Source organism: Trichosurus vulpecula, chromosome 8 (genome assembly GCF_011100635.1).
Source record: "Trichosurus vulpecula isolate mTriVul1 chromosome 8, mTriVul1.pri, whole genome shotgun sequence".
In the NCBI taxonomy this organism is placed as follows: Eukaryota; Metazoa; Chordata; class Mammalia; order Diprotodontia; family Phalangeridae; genus Trichosurus; species Trichosurus vulpecula.
Window position 1 is genome coordinate 245,163,666 of NC_050580.1, and position 17,298 is coordinate 245,180,963.

Below are 17,298 nucleotides of genomic sequence, written 5' to 3' on the forward strand. Positions count from 1 at the left end.
CCTTGGGTTGCAGCCCTGCCTTCCAAGCATTCTTTAAACTAGAAATGTGGGAGGGCCTCCAGGAGAGAGAAAGAGGGAGAGGAATAGAGGAGGGAGAGCTAGCAAGCAAACTAGAGAGGAGCGAGATGGCTATCAGCTGAATTCATTACTGTAAACATCTCCCAGGGGTGTCAGGCTGGGGGGACGGGGGGGGGAGGCACAACTTACATTGGAGGGGAATAGTCAGATCTGAGGCATCGTTACTGCTAAGATCAGCCTCGCAATCCCCGTCTGAAGAAGGCGCAAGACTTGGAGCGAGACACACGCGCGCGCGTGCACACACACACACGCTCCCGCTCCCACATACGTGTGTAGGGTATCTGGAGACTTGTCCGAGTCCTGGGTCTCGGTGCTTCCTCCCGTGATCCTTTCATCGCCGCTAAGGGAGACCCCTGCGAGAGAGCATCCTGCGGCTGCATTTTTCCCCTTCCGTTTTCCCTAGTTTTTTTTTGGGGGGGGGGAGCAGGGAAGGGGGCGTCATTTTTTATTTGCTAAGAGCACCAGTAGGGGAGCGGGGGCGCTGGGCAGAAGGAAGGGGTGGTGGTGGTGACAAGAAGGCAGGAGAGAAGAGAAAGTGGGATGCCAGAGCCCTGGGCTGCGCGTTGGAGGAGGAGGTGGAGGAGGAAGGGGGAGGACGATGCCGCTGCTTCATAGGGGAGGAAGGCGAGAGCGAGGGGAAGGGAGCGCTCCGGTGAGCTGGCAGAGGCGAGCCGCGGGGTGCGGAGAAGCGCGCCCGTCACAGCGGCTCCGGCTCGGGCTCCAGCTCCGGCAGCCCCCGGCCCAGCCGCTGGATACCCACCCAGGGCACCCGAAGCCTCCACCGCGATTCAGAGGCAGGAGCAAAAGTTTGGATCCCGGGGAGGGAAAAGCGCAAAGAGGGATTATGACCAGGGCTGGAAAAGGACTGCACGAATCTTCTCAGGTAAAGTGACCCGTCCCACCCCCCACTCCTCATTCACTCTACTCTTCCAAAACCCCCGACCCCCTTCTCCATTGCTTGCCTCGGAAGGGCAGCTGCTGTCACTGACTGGAGAGTCAGGAGGGAGGCAAAGTTAATGATCCAGGCTCTGGTCCTAGGACCAAAAGATCATTCGTCACCTAATAGGCAGTATTGGAGCTTTTCTCCATCTGCGAGAATGTGGGGAGGTGGATCCCATAGCTAGGGGATGGAACGTTATGTCCAGCTGTTGCCCTGTGCACCTATTTGGCAGTTTAAATATGGATTTCAAGGGCTTTGATATCTTTCAGTTGAGGTAGATGGTGCATAGATTTGAACATCCCCAATTACAGCAGATAATTATAGCATCTGGCTTATAGAAACCCTTAAAAATGACTGAACTTACCACCCTCACACCCCGATTTTGTTGGTACCTCGGAGGTGAACATTTAAAAATCACAAAACCTTCTAAGTTGAAATCGTAGGCGCCCCTTTCCATCTCCCATCACCTTCAACCCTCATAAAATGGAAACTTTAGAAGTCTAGTTTTCATTGAGGGGAGAACTGGCTGGTATTAGTCATTGGTGACGCGAATTTGCGATGAAATAAAGGGTGGGGGGAGACTGTGCAGAGAATCAGATCCTCCATCAGTAGCTACGTTCACTGGGGAGGCTCAGGGAGTGTGAGTGCGCCTGTGTGCGTTGAGGTTGGGGGCAGTGGAGAGAATGCTGTCACGTCTCTCAAATCTCTTCCTTACTCAGAGAAACTGGGGGAAATAACTGGTGAGCCTTCTAGGAGAGGAAAATGGGAAACCCTCAAAGATGTTTAGAGCAAGCACATTTATTACTGCTATTACTGTTATTAGTAGTTCACCTGGAAACTCAAGAAGGTGTCATCTCTTGTAAATGGAAATCAGTCACCTAGAGCCTTAATTAATTTTAGTGGAGGAAATCTGTTTTAAAGCTTGCAGTAAGCTAATAAAGTGCAAGACACAAATCTGTGTAAACGCCTTTATGGTGTGTAAGGCGCTGATTAGATGTGCTGCATTTGCCTTGCAAAAACCCCCTCTTTCAACAGCAGAGATTGCTTCCAACTCAACTGGGAGATTACTTAAATGAAATGGATTGTGCTGAAGGAGTGGGGGGGGTCACCATCCTGCCCCTACCCCTCAAGCCCAACACATTCAGAGGCTTATTGTTAAATTTATTACATCTAACTTCTCATGGCAAAAAGCTAATGAAGGCTAGTTTAGATATAGAGCCTAATATTGTCTATGGAATTAACCTAATGACCTTATTTTATTAAATCTTAAATGAAAAGAACGACAAACTTTGGATCCACTCAGTGTTTTTTGAGGTGAATAAATTGAATGCTGGCATTTTCCCAGGATATTAGGCTGTAGTATGGATAGCAATTTTAAGGCCAATATTGTTATAACTGGGATTTTTTTAAAATTACTGATAAGCAAAATATGCCAGATACTTAGAGGATCTTGAGGCCAACATATTGTAACGATCATATTTAGGTGATATGCATTCAAGTTAAAGTTGCTGATTTTCTCATAAAGCGTTTGTGTCTGAAAACCTATCCTATTTTTTTTTGTTTTGTTTTGTACTAAAGCCTCAAATGGGTCCAAATCCTGTAAGGATTTCCAAATAATTGAGAATGACAGTGTGGCCTTATGCTGTCAGGTTGGGCAAATTCACCTCAGTGGCTCTAGGAGTTATGAAGATGAAATTTCAAACACCATTCTAAATCTCAGCTAGCAGGTACAAGCATTTCTTAAGTAGGAGCATGCTGGTTACTCCATAGCAGAACCCATTACAAGCCTAGTGTCAATGGAATGCTAGTAAAATGTCTGTACCCTGAAACACTTGAGCAGTTTCATTACAGTTTTCAATATTTCAGGTGATCTTTCTAATACCGTAAAGCAGATTTCTAGATGACACCATGCTGAGTTGCCCACTACATCCAAAAGAAGTCCAGGTTTTTCCTGTATGCTGTATTCTAGATGATGTGAGCTATCTCAGTTTGACTTTGACTGTCTGGATCTAATTTAAGCCCTGTTGCCTGTTACATTTATATTCTGGCCCAATGGATAGTATGATTTAGGATTTAGACTTATCTCCCTAAAGCAACTTTTTACTTTCCCAGTTGGAAACTACATTATTTAGGGTATGGTTTCAAGAGAGGTTCAAGAATATTTCAGCCTGGGAGGCCTTAAGTAGAAGATAACCAATGTGAAAATCTGCTCAAGTTTGACTTTTTAATCTTTCTCTTTACAAAAGAACTTCTGTAATGGGTAGTATCTGAAATTTAAACGTAAATTCGTTAAACTTCCCTTGTGGTTAGTTTTCAATTTAGAAGGTTGGAGAAGGCCAAACAACATATTCTTTTCATTCAGGTGGTATTCTTTTGGGTATAATCATCTCTTAGTATCTCCTCTTTAATCTCAATTCATTTTTCACTAGATTACTTTCATAACTTTGAGGCTTCTTCCACAGTGATTCAAAATCAGTCCATTAGTGACCTCTATCTGTGAGAAGTGAACAGTCATTGTTTTTCATCCTTCTTTTCCAAAGCTCAGAATTACACAGAAAGAAGACTATGCAAGGCTTTGTCTCCATACATGCTTAGATTTTCTAAATTACAGTTTTCCAGACGTTCCAGGATAGGTAATAGTATTTAATAAGGGCATTAAAATGCTATATGATAATACAAGAACTACTAAATAATTATTCCATGTAACATTCATAATATGCTCAATAAAAATAAAACATTAGTGTTGTCCAATTCTAATAAGACTTGTATGTCCGAGTACAGCTGACTTAAGGCATACAATCCTGCCAAATATAAGTGAATTTTTTATTAGCCCTAAGTACTTACATAAAGACCAAACAACTTTGAGAACAAATACTTATTAAGTCTATATGTATTTGTGTATCTATGCATATGGATGAATTGATATTTACTACACTATTTGTACTTATTTAAGTTCTGTTCTACCTGTGTGTGATAAAGTGAAGTATGAGTGGGATGTCTTTAAACAGAAGGTTATCTTTTAGGAAACTTTTAAAACATTTTTCTTAATAAAGTTTTTTCTTCTACTTGCATTCAAATGAAATTTCAAGTTTAGCTGATGATTCTGAATGGAAATGGAAGATAAAGTGTATTTCATTTGTTAAGTAGGTGGATACCATTATCTGACATTTTCCAGATGGTTTTTGAGGCAGTGGTATTTGGAAATATGGAATTTGGGGAGGATTCTCTTTTCCCATGGGTAGGCTGTACTCAGAAGAACCTTTGTAGAACGATTTAAAAAGAAAAAGAAAATGGCCATCATTATGTCCTAGCCTCCTCCTTTACCCGTCCCAAATTATATTTGCTTTGTGAAAATATCTTTTTCTTCTAAAAAATAAATGTTAGGTTATTATTTTTAAGAGTGGCACAGATGGAACTATTAGCTTCTTTCTTCTCTCTTCAGCAATGGGTGACCTCGTCCCTCCAATTAACTGTCTTCTTTTCATGGGGAAAAAAGCACCCCCAGAACCATTAGTAGACAGAGCGCCTTTTCAAGGTTTCAAATAAGGTTCATTTTTTTTAAAAAAGCAGCTATGACACAAATATTGTAATAAAAATATCCTCTGTTAAGCTGAATACAGAGACTTACTTCAGTTGCATGAAACAGTAAAAACACTGTATTAGAAAAATAATCTTTGGTATTTTCAGTAGATGGCCAAAATCTGTTAGAACCTTCATGACTCCTTTTCCTTGATGATTTTCACATCTACTGGTCTTTGGTTTTCTTTGATTCCTTCTGCTCTGATTCTTTGAAGTGAATCAAAACCAAACAGTGGCTACTTTCTTAAGGAAATTCATCATGTTATGTTCAGGATCCCAGAAGAGTTAATGATGCAGAAAAAGTCCTGTAAGACATCTTTCTAAAAGGAGCCTTTTGGTTGCAGGCCTGCCACTGACTAGCCTCCTGCACCTTTTGCAGCGAATTGGAACCACATTATTTATTTATTTTTCAAATACTGCTTCTAGCTTAATTTAATGGGGGGTGTGGGTATAGGGGGGTGTTTATGCAGAAGTATGCAAAGCCATATGTCTTTTGCCTCATTCAAAAAACAAAAACAGTGTCATTGTTATAGAGGCTATGTGCAGGAAGGTCAAAGAATGTCCTTACATGATTTGAGAAGTCAAAAGGCCACATTCATAATTCTCAAACATTGGCTGGCTATTCTACTGATATACCATGGGAGTAATTATTTTTGACAGTTATGGGTTAAAGGCCTCAGTTATTAAAAAAAAAATCTAGTGATAGCCATTAGGTATTCTGACTCGAGTTACTCCTCCACGCCCCAACACATTGTCCTCCCCACCTCTATTTTTTCACCAGATTGTTTATATGAGGAAATGTAAAATGACATAGATAGAGGATTCATATCCCCTCAGTTCACGGACCATTTAGTGTATTTCAATTCTGTTTATTAGTACTTTCAAGATTTAGAGAAAAGAAACTCCCATTTGAACTAGAGAGCTTTGGTTTTCAAACTTTGAAATAAATTTAGCAGACCAGAAAGTGAATAGAAGCCATTAGGCCTCAGAACACTGAAAATCTTCACCTTTAGCAATCATTAAAACAAGGTGTACAGGTCCTCCTGAAAATAGCTCAGAAATATATTGTCCATTAAAGTCAGCAAAGGTCACATGGCTGGATGGAAAGCATTAAGACCTTGTGCCTCCTGAAATAGGTTCATTACCAAGTGTCTTTTTCAGGCCCAGTTGGCTATTCATGTCAGTTTCTTTCCCAAGTAATGTCCCAGCCCACTGGAGTAAACAGATGGCTCCTCAACCCATTGCTCTGTGATTTGATCCATGCATTCATTATGTGTCTTTGATTATGAATAATGGAGCCAAATGATTTAGAAATGGAAAATTGAAATATTTACCTCATTTTTGGATAAAAGCAGGTTGAGAAACTTAGAGGAGTAGAGAAGATCTAGTGATCCTTTGAGATTCCTGTGATCCTCTTAGTTATGAATAAATCAACTAGCATTTATTAAGTGCCTTCTACGTGCCACGAACAGTGCTAGGCAATGGAAAATAAAGGATTTTAGAATGTAATGTCTTTCAATTAGTATTTATCAAACAGCTGCAGTGTACAGGGTTTGGGGAGGGTCGAGAGGGTGAACAGTGTCTGGGGATGTCTAGTTGGGAAAGGAGGTGGGCTCATCTTTTATTGAAAGAGGGCAGTAACAGATGAAAACCCCTGGTACTGCACTGGTGTCCATGAAATACGAAGCTATCCAGAAGGCATTTTTGTGTTAGGTGGATCTTGTGTAGAAGACTGAATGGGATCTACCTTACTAGAGAGGGAGTGCCCATGTGGCCTCACAAACCTGATGGAATCCTGACCTATACTGACCTTCCACTTAATTAGCACTTTGCCCATTCCAAGTGGGTTCATCTAGTGTTCTTCCTGCACCAACCCTATGGGTAGGTATAGAGCAAATGCTTATTCTCTGCAATTTGCTGATGAGAAAACTGAGGGATGGGGGAGCTTAAATGATAGCCTAAAAAGTTCGCAGCAACAAGGCAATGCAGAATGCTAGAGTCAGAAGGGATTTTAGAGGTCGGTTTGGTTTTCTGACTCCTAGTTGTATAGTGGAATTTCCACTCTGTTGTATTTCCACATATGGAAATACACAGAAGGTAAATCTAAATAAGTCTGATGTTTAACTTTCCAATTTAAATTTTAGAGATTTTATACTTTATGGAAAACCATAATCATTATCCCTGCTTGATTAGAGGCTGCTTGAGAGCAGGGCAACTATATCTTTTTAAAAAATAAAAATATATTTCATTGATACATTTTGTTTTTATGTCACCTATATTTCCTAGTGCGTTCCTTCCTCTTCCCTCCCCCAGAAAAACATTCTTTATAACAAAAGGAAAAAGAAAGTTAAGTTTCATTAACTCATGAAAAAGTTTGAGATATGTGTGTATGTAGTATTCCATACCCATAGTGCCTCGCCTCTATAAAGAAGATGGGAGGTGCCTTCCCCTTTGTCTTCTTTGGGACCAAAGAGCAGCTATATCTTCCTCATTTGAGGATCTTCCACGTAGCACAGTGTCTTGTATATTGGAGATGTTTGGTAAATGTTTGTTGAATTGGATTGTATCTGAAAACATGAGATTTTCAAAAAAAGGCGACCATGTTGTAACATATTTAGTTTGAAAGCTGTTATCAAATCCTTCTGTCTTCCAAATTGCTTTGGATAAACGGGTTCGACTTTTCTAAATGATTTCTAAACAATTTTACATTTTAGACATTCAATAATGGTGAAGGTTAGGGGAGGTTCAATAGTGGTGAAGGTTGGGGGAGGAAGGGGCAATGTCTATAAAAATTAACACATGCAGAGCAGAATTTCAGAGTGGAAGGGGATCTAGACCAATAACCTTATTTTATATATGAGAAAGCATAGGCCCAGAAAAATGAAGTAACTTTGCCAAAGTAACATACCAAATAAGCAAAAGAATCATGGTCTTCTAGTTGCATCTGTTCTCCACATCCTTCTCACCTCACTCATGCCTCTGTCTCTATGATTTTCTCACCCTGACATATACCTCTTCCACCTGCTAATACTCCTGGAACCTCCATTTTGAGGAATTGCCCAGAGCAGTTATGCTTACTCCTTCACTCTTCTAGCTGTCTTCTGACTCTCAAGATATATCCCTGATATCCCCACATGGGAGCCTCCCCCAACCTATCCCCATCCTTGCCTTTTTAGCTCTGTTATATATCTTGTCTTTGACCATTAGAGTATAAGCTCCTTGAGGGCAGGAACTTTGTTTTTGCTTGTATTTGCATTCCCAGTGCTTAGCGTGGTGCCTGACATGTATTAAATACTTGATAAATTCTCATGACTCACTTGACATAACATTTAAGTAATATAATTTAAAATGTGTGCCATAAAGCACGTTTTTACAATTACATATATTCATTTGCTGTGCAATTGTTTTATAGCCCAGTGTGTATATGTGTGTAAAGGGCTGGGGGAGGGTTTGCAATTAGCTTCTTTCACAGAAAGAAATTACTTTCACAGTTTGACTAAAGAAAGATAGCACTATAGTGAACAAGTGTGACTGAGGCCAGTTCAGTATTTTTAGAGAGGGAGCCTGGCACTTGTCATATGGGAAGACAGTCCTTTTCCTTCCTGTGAGAGTTTTGGATCATTGTCAGGAATTGAGACTGATTTATTGTGAGTGGATTCATAAACCATTGCTGCCTGCATGGGGGCCCCTTTGGATGAAATGCTCCAAGTTCCCTGAAAATGTGGGCTGATGTTTTTTGCCTTGCTATTAACATACTTTATTTTTCCAAGGTAGCTTTGTAAAAAAAAATGGTATATCGGGAACTCTTCCTTTTTAAAAATGATTTTTGGAAAATAAGATAGGGAGAGCTCAAAGATCATTTTTCACAGAATCTAAAAATCTTGTAGATATTTTCAGTTTTAGAGGGAAAGAGCCTGAATTTTTACTCCTCTAGCTACATATTCCAGTGCTTGACTCTGATTTAATACTGACCAATCACAGAGGCTCTATCTGGCAGATGCATTCACTGTTGGGCATAGATGTATTCCACCTCATACCGTATACTTCCCCACATTTTATGCATTCCCAGAAAAAAAAAGGAGAAGTCACATAACCAATGGATTTGTTATAATTTGCCCATGAACTCTTCTATAGATGTTTATATTTATTTTCCTTCTTCTTAAATAAGCATGTATTTGGGCCTTGGGAAAAATTTAATTCTCAGGTGTGTCAAATCTTTTCATCTACCCACCATTTATTAAACACGAATTGTATACCTTTCCTTGTGCTTAACTTTTGAAATAAAGAATACATCTGGACACCTACATTATGCAATTCATGGTCAGTGCACAATCCGCACACACTATTGTACTTACATCAGATTGATATATGTCTTTTCTAATAGCTCACACTGGTACTTGGTTGTGGTATGGTATGAGGTCAGACACAACTAAAATCAGCATAACAACAGCAGCAAAACTGCCCAAACACAAATAACGTCATCAACTGAACCCCTTTGTAGTGGAGAATTAAGTAGAGTATAAATGGGCCAGATTTTTCCTGTGATAAATATGAGTTTATTCCAGAAAGTGGGTTCCCACAGGGTAAGAATTTTATCCATACATTCAATGGAAAAAGCATATACCATGTTCATACTTTTAGATAAGGAAAATGTATGTCTCCATATAATAAAACTTCACCTTGACTTCAGATGTGCACTATTCTTGATTTGAGATTCACTTCAGTACAATTTCTTCTCCTTGTACCTTCTAGTATTTTATTGAGTATTTATTTATTCTTGTCTTCATGCGTAAGAGTTGAAGTTCCAATATGGAAGTCATTAATTGCTGAGGCTTCTGAGATGGTAATGAGGGTTTTCGTTATTATTATTATCTGACTTGATTATCTTCATTTATTTACTACTGTCTATTGCCACCTAAATTAAGCCATCTTATTCTTAATTGGTTCACTTCTTTCTAGAATCCTTCAAAGTCCTCTTCTTTTCAGATTCCTTAGTTATGAAGCTGCAGATCCAGGAGGAGAGGAGTTCAGGCCATCTGTGAGCACATGCGTGCACGCGCGTGTGTGTGCGTGTAGTTTTGGGGTATTTCCCCCTCTATTGGTTATTTCTCATAAGGATATTGGCTGTTGTATTTCCCTCCTGCTCTGGTTGAGTGACATTGTAGATACTGCTCCTCTTGAGTGGCTCTGGGTTAACACCCACATTTTGGCATTGTTTACAGTTTAGGTAAATTTGATGGTTTTTCTAGCTGAATCAATGGGAGTACAGTTAAACCGAGTGGAATCAGAACATTTGGTCCATGTGATGTACTTTCTCACCCGTAAGTGTTTGTCATGTGAAAAAACCTGGAATTGCCAGTTTTACCGTAGAATACCATTAAGATATCCCCACAATAATTTAAAGTCTCATTTATCTTTGCTATGCAGATTTGCCTTTCCTTTCCACAGGCACCACTGCTGCTCTGGCTCATGCTGTTGCCCTAACCTTTTAGATGGATTTTTGCTTTGAGACTCTAATCCATCCTGAACAATCATAAAATAGCAGTTTTGTTATGTTATTCCCAATGAAACAAAGACCCTTAATGACTCCCTTTGCCTATGTAGGCCAATGATGTACATAGAGACCAAAATCTATAGGGTGGCATTCAAGGTGCTCCCTGATCTGATCCCAACTGAACCCCACACTGAGGAGAATCATAGAATATGATTTCTAAGAGTGTAAAATTACTCTCACCTTCCTGCCTAAACCATAAATTTCTTTTGCAAAATCCTTGAAGAGTGCTGATCAGTGCTTTGTTTTTTAGATATCTTTAGTGATGAGGAGCTCACAATCTCACAAAGCGATCAATTAAATTAATGGTGAGCAGTAATTGTTAGAAAGTTTCTTATATTGGGATTTAACCTGCCCTCCCTGTAACTTCAGTCCTCTTCCAAAGGGATTTCCTTTAAACATGGTAAAGATGGTATGGCTGTCAACTACTTCTATATTATATTCCTCTTCGATTTTTGATGTATTAACAAAAATTGGATACAAAGACCTTACTTTTACTGAATCTTCATTAGCATGAATAACTAAAGATGTTATCAGGAGTAGCTACAAGAAGTAGCTCTCTTTTTTCTTCATAGAAAGCCTGTAGAGTAATGGGATTGCATACTAGAGTTTGAGTTTGTAAGACTGGGTTTGAATTCTACCTCACACACGATAGATCTGCCCATTCTGGGCAACTCACTTAGTCTGAGACCCTCAGTTTTCTCATCTGTAAAATGAAGATAATGCTTAAAATACTAACCCGTAGTATTTTATTGAGCATCAAATGAGATAAATTATTGAATTTTTTTTACAAACTTTAAAGCGTCTTAGAAATGTTAGTTAATACTGTTATGTTCTTTCATAATCTTATTTGAAAAGGACAAATTATGTCCCCCAAAATTATAGGTTCTTTGATTACAGCAGTAAAACCTGCATTCTTTCCAAGCTTTTAGGCACAAGTACATAGAAATAAGAAGGGCCCTAAGAATTTGATTCAATTGAGTTTGGAGTCTTATCACTAAAGCTTGATGGCCAAAATTAGTCATATCATATTTTTTTGTTGAACAGGACACATGATTTTGCTAAACTTGCAACTCTAACCTGCTGTGTTCTTTACACTATTCTTTATTCTACGAATTTATTATTTTTTTTCATATTTCCCCAGGGGATCAACCTAGTCAGGATATTTATGCGTTTGTCACTTTTTAAAATTATAAACATAGTTTCTTTTATAATCTCATGTATTTTGTTTTATAAATTTAAAAACATTCTGAGATGGGGTTCCCAGTCGGATTTACACATGAAACAAGGGTAATCTCTCTTGATTTATATTCTAAACTCCGTGAGGACAGGGATTCTGTTTTACATAACATTTGTATCTTTCCCGGTACCTACCACTGTGATCTGCTCCTCTGGAAAGCACCAAATAAGCGTTGGTTGAACTACATTGAATTCATTAATCCTTACCTTCCCAGATCCACAATGTATCAAACTTTCCATTCTTTTTTAAATTTGTGGGGGACTAAATCTTATAATTTATGTAAAAATAATAATAATTATCAGTCTCTTTCATTTAGGGCTCTCATTGTTAGAAGTAATCTTAATGTCATCTGCATTAACTTCTCTCATATTTGCCAGACCTGTATTTTCAATTTCTTGCTACACATAGGATTGTAAATCTAGAGCTGGAAGAGACCTCTGAAGCCAAAAATCAATGTAGGTGTCTCCTTGGGACTTCAGATTCACAATGTTCAAAATCAGTCACTTTGTCCAAAACAAAACTTAGTAGCTTTTCCCAGGAAATTTTATTCCTCCCCTGGATTTCCCTTCTTCTATTAATGGCACCACCCTTTACCATGATCAATTTAGCATTTCTCTCTTTTTTTCTAATCTCTGTTCTTCTCCCTCTTCCTCTCTCTCCCTCCTTTCTCGCTCTCCCCTACTCTTGTCCTTCACCCTCTCTTTCTCTCCCCAGCTTAAGAACCTTTCAGTGGTTCCCTATTGCCTGCCACATAAAGTCTAAAGCTCTCAGATGGGAATTTAAAGATCTAGCTGTATTTCCATGTTTCCCATCACTATTCCCTTTTCTTACCCTATCCTTTCATAGCTCTCTGTCAAACAACTAACCAACAATTATTTATGTAGTGCCTACTATGTATCAGATACTGTATACTATGTGCTGATGATAAAGAGGTAAAACAAAAAAGCCTTTTCCATCAAGAAGCTTACAGTTTATCAGGATAACACTGCATATACTCATATGAGTATATGCAAAATATATACAATAAATAGAAGGCAATTTTGGAGGCAAGGAGTTGCTAATAGTTATAGGGGTCAAGGGTCCTCTGCTGGCCTCCCCCCCTCCACTGTATATTTGAGGGCCCAGCCTAAACACATTTGGAGGGACTCAACAAAGTTGTAACGAATCCCAACAAAGTTAGCCAATGGGAGACAAGGGACTGTAATGCAGTGGAAAGAGAGCACCCTTTCTGGAGTCAGAGGATTGGGTTCAAATCCCTCCTATGCCATATATAGCCTCTGTGACCTTGGTCAAGTTACTTGCCCTTCCTGGGCTTCAGACTTCCTCAACTATAAAATGAGGAGGTTGGGTTAGATGATCTCTGAGGTCACTTTCAGCCCTACAACTATGATTTTTTTTTCTTGGCCACAGAAACTCTAGAAAACTGTTTACTAAGGCTTGGAGGGATTGGGGACTTCTAACAGTGAATGGAATACATAACATCAATCTTTTGAAGTAAGCACTTTATACTTATCACTTGCATTTGTTTTCAAGTCTGTACCCTTGTTGATACCTGCTCTTTTTTATAGGATTATCAGCTTTGTGAGGGCTGGGCCCAGGATTTATTTTATTTATCTTTATCTTTCTTTCACTGTCTTGTAGATAGTGGATGTTTAATAAATGTTTGCTAAACTGAATTCATTTGAAACTCACCTTCCTAGCACAGAATTACATAAACAAGGCATAGAAAGAGCACTCATACTGGAAAAGAGAGGGCTTGTGTTCAAATACTTACCTAACTGCGTGGTCGACTTCTGCCAGTTCAACTAACCTCTCTGGGCCCAGGGTTCCCTCAAATGTAGAATGAGGACTCCATACAGAATCACCTGGAATAAACCTTAGAGATTATCTAGTCCAGCCTTCTTATTTTACAGGTGAGGAGAACTGAAGCCCAGAGGCTTAGAGTGTGCAATTGGTCCATAGTTGCACAGTTGGTAATTGACAGAACCAGGACTTGGAACTAGTCTTTTTCAATCCAAGTCTCTGTTTAAAAAAATCATTACTACTCTAGTTTTTCAGTTTAAAAAGTAATAATAAAAAACCTCCTTAAAAAATTATTCCCTTTATATTCATAGAATTTAGAATTAGGTCATCTATTCTAATTTTCTCATTTTACAGATGGGTAAATTGAAGTCTAGAGAGTAAATGGCTTTTCTATAATTACACAGCGGGTTACAAAAGACCAGAGGTTTCCTAGTTATTGGTTCATTGTACACTCTAACCACTACAACTCACTGCCTCCTCTCATTCTTTAGTTATTAATTTCTTTGAGAAAAGTCTAGCAGGTCCATAGGTAAATACAGCCATGGCTCAGTATGGCACCCTTGGATTTGCAGTAGAGGAGGAAAGAGATGGCCCACAGTAGGTAATTTATAAATGCTTGTTGATTGCTTGGTGCCAGTAGATGTGCAGACTTCTCTGTAGGTAATTTTGTCTTCGACCTCAGTATATAGGAATAGTCCACCTGTTCTCAGCTCTGGTTACTAGTCCAGCTACCCCTCTCTCATGTCTCCTTTTAAAGGTCAAGTTCAAGGGTTCAGCTCAGGTAATTAGCTGAGCCATAAGTATTCAAGAATTTCAACTTCAAGGTGGGATTAACTCAGTGATACCCAGGATGAGGTCATACTTCGTCAAAGAGATATCGTCAGTGCCAGGACAAGAGGCTGACCTGGGTTAACCTTGGTAACAAGACATTAGCCTCAATAAAAAATTAAACTTGTCAAGGAGCTTGATTACTTTATGAAAAAGACACGAGAGCTTCAGGAAACCCTCACTAGGATTCATTTGGATCTACTCTTTATAGGTTCAAAATACACAGGCATAAAAATACTTCCTGAAAAATCTAACAATGGCTACAAAGTGGGAAGGTTTATAAAACCCCAGTGAGCAGAGTAACATCCAAGTGGGAGAATGTACTAAATGTTTCCTATTTTGTGGAGTTCTCCCAGATAGGTTTTTAGGAATTAGGATATTGTCCCAAGACAGACTTAGGGGAAAAATATTAAAAGCCAGAAATAAATCAGATAGATAAATGAATTAATTGTAGCCATCATTGTAGAAGTGAAGACATGAGAAATATTTCTTTTGGCAGGAATGTCCCCTACTACTCTGCGCTCCCTATGTTCTGTCCCTTATGCATAACCAAAGGTCATCCAAAGTTGCCAAAAATGTTTTTCATATCATATTACCCTTCAACCCACAAAAGTATGTTCCTGGCACATACTGATTTCTGTGACTTGTCCAGAATTAAGCCTTAGTCTCTATTTCATCTCAAAGCAAACCTCAGAATCAGAAAGGGAGGAGAGAAATTCACAAAGAGCAAAAATTGTTAAAAGTAAACAAACTACAGATTCAAGTTTCATTTTATTATTATTGTTTTCTTTGGGCATAGATATGATTCCTTTCTTTGTCCAATTAGGGAAAGGATTACTGGGGAGAAGTGTAAAAATTTCTTTCAGTGGAGGTTTTTGAAATCAGAAGAGATTATCATCTTGTGGAATGGCTTAAGGGAGTCTTGCCAAAGGCATAAGGATAATTAAGCTGATTTCCAAGTCCCTTCCAGGTCTATCATTCTTGATTTCCAAAGCCAGTTTAGCAAATGATTAACTGGTTGCCTCATATATGCAAAGCTTCATGAAGGAGGAACACTACAAGAAGTATAACAATGACTAAGGAGTGGTATTTTTTGCTGATAAAAGCTGATCAATCAGTGGGGTCAGTCAACAGATATTTATTGAGGTCACATAAGGTTACAATGCAGTTTCACTCCTGAGAACTTGGCACTGAGGGTGCAAGTGCAGTGTTAATGAAGGCCCAAATGGTAATCAGATTCATATAGTTTTAATGAAAGTCAAGATACTCTGTTGGTAGCTTTTCAAAACATCCAGAAGACACCTGGCAATCTCAATCATGTGCATAGGAGATCCACACTGTAAGACCTAGGGCAGGGCTGTCCAAAATGTGTCCCTCAGGCCAAATGAGCTGCAGTGTGATTTATGGGGCTGCCTACAAGCATAGAAATTTAGATAAATGCTTTAGTAAAGGAAGCTGAGCTACTGCAGAGCTCTCGCTAAAATGGCAAATCAAAATATATTGTCTATTGTTTCAATAAAAATCAAAGGTTGGACAGCCCTGACCTAGGGGATTGACGAGCCTTGGGATTTCAGTAGAATAAATATATTTTTAAAGTATTGAGTAGTGTAAAATATCATGAGATTGCAAGCATCTTGAGAGAAGGGACTATATCTTAATGGTGGTATAAAAAGAGTTGTGGTAGGTAGAAAGAGTAGTGTGCTTGAAGTTAGAAGACCTGATTTTGATCAAGTGCCTTCACTTCTGAGCCTCATTTTGTAAATTCAGGGAATTGGACAAGAGGACTCCTAAGTCCCCTTTTGTGTTGGTAAGCAAAATGGGCTCTTAGCACTTAGTTCAAGTGCTTAGCCCTTGAAGAGTTTGGCCTTTGTTTCCTTGATGAGATTTGGGTGTCCTTGGTGCCTGCTTGCTTCGGGGGAGGGCCTAGTTTACACATGAGTTTGAGTGACATGTCTGGGACAGCAGAGGCTTTTAGACCACGTGGGTTTAAGTCGCCTCTTTGTGACGATTCTAGGTCACGTGGGTGAGTCGCATGTGTGACTCACCCCTGACCCTGGAAAAGATATAAAACCAGGGGTTGGCTTTCTCTTCTTTGGAGCTCTTACCCACAGCCATGGTGGTGCGAGTGATTCTGGGCCAGCTCTCATTATGAGCTCCTGGGCTGAACCTACATGTTGGTAACTATGAATCTGTATTTGGTCTGTCTGTTGATGTTTGTACTTTGTTTGTATTTTGCTCTGAAGTTCAGGGTGCTGGTTTTTTCCCCTGAACTAAGTGAATGATATTTGTATGCTAAATTAAAGTAAGCTTGTCAACCCCTTAACATTGCTTTCCTTACTAAAGCAGCTCAAAAGAACCTGTGCTTTTGCAGTGTGCTGGTAGGTTGCTTGTTGTTGGGCTTCTGTTGGTCTTACACCCCCACAACAGCTGCTAGCTGGATTGTTGAAACACCTTTCAACCATAAAACTTATCATTTAATGATTACTTCTGTAGTCCTCACAACCTGTTGTACATGGTCACATATTACAAGGCTAACCAATACCTCATGAATTGAACTGAATTGAAACTTGAGAAATGTGGTTTAGTGGAAAGATCCCTAAGTTAGTTGTCCAAAGAACTGGTTTGAAATCTAAGTATTGTCACTGGATAGCCATGTAACTGTGGTCAAGCTTTTTTTTCCCTTGTGAGGTCCCTTACTCTGTTGGAACCTGAACGTGTCTATTCCTTTCTTCTCCCAAGAACCTCATCTTCTTGACATTTATGATCATTCTTTTCTTCATGCAGGCTTTTGAGACCTTGAGAACATCTTTGACTCGTTCTCCATCCATCCAAACAGTTTCTGTATCTTGTCAATGTGAACTTAACAATACAGCATTATCCTTTCGTCCTCCCTGTACAGCTTTGTCCAGGCTTTCAACACCTTTTGAATGGAATGTGCTAATAACCTCCTATCTGGACTCTCTGCAGCTCCCTTTCACCTACTTTAAACCCTCCTGTAGAGCAGGGATCCTTAACCCTTTGGTGGTCTGGTGAAACCTGTTCACTCCTCAGAATAATATTTTAAATGCATAAAATAAAGACACAGGATTACAAAAGGAAACCAATTGTGTTGACGAAGTTGTCAAGCTATATTCAGAAAAAATAATCCAGATTAAAAACATTGCTATAGAGCATTGGCAGATTATTCTTCCTAAAACATGTCTCTGATCATGTTAGTCCACTACTCAGAAACAATCAAACTTGTCACTTGCTCTTCCTTTTTGTGGTTTATTAAATGAA

General features: G+C 39.2%; 1 protein-coding gene across 1 annotated transcript in view; it reads left to right on the forward strand.

The window, feature by feature from the left end:
* Positions 1-705: 705 nt before the first annotated feature.
* The window catches only part of FLRT2 (fibronectin leucine rich transmembrane protein 2), a 112,268-nt gene continuing 95,675 nt past the window's right edge, over positions 706-17,298 (forward strand). The window contains exon 1 of the mRNA XM_036735423.1: positions 706-961. The gene's annotated coding sequence lies outside the window, so the exon portion shown is untranslated. The remainder of the gene's footprint in view (positions 962-17,298) is intronic.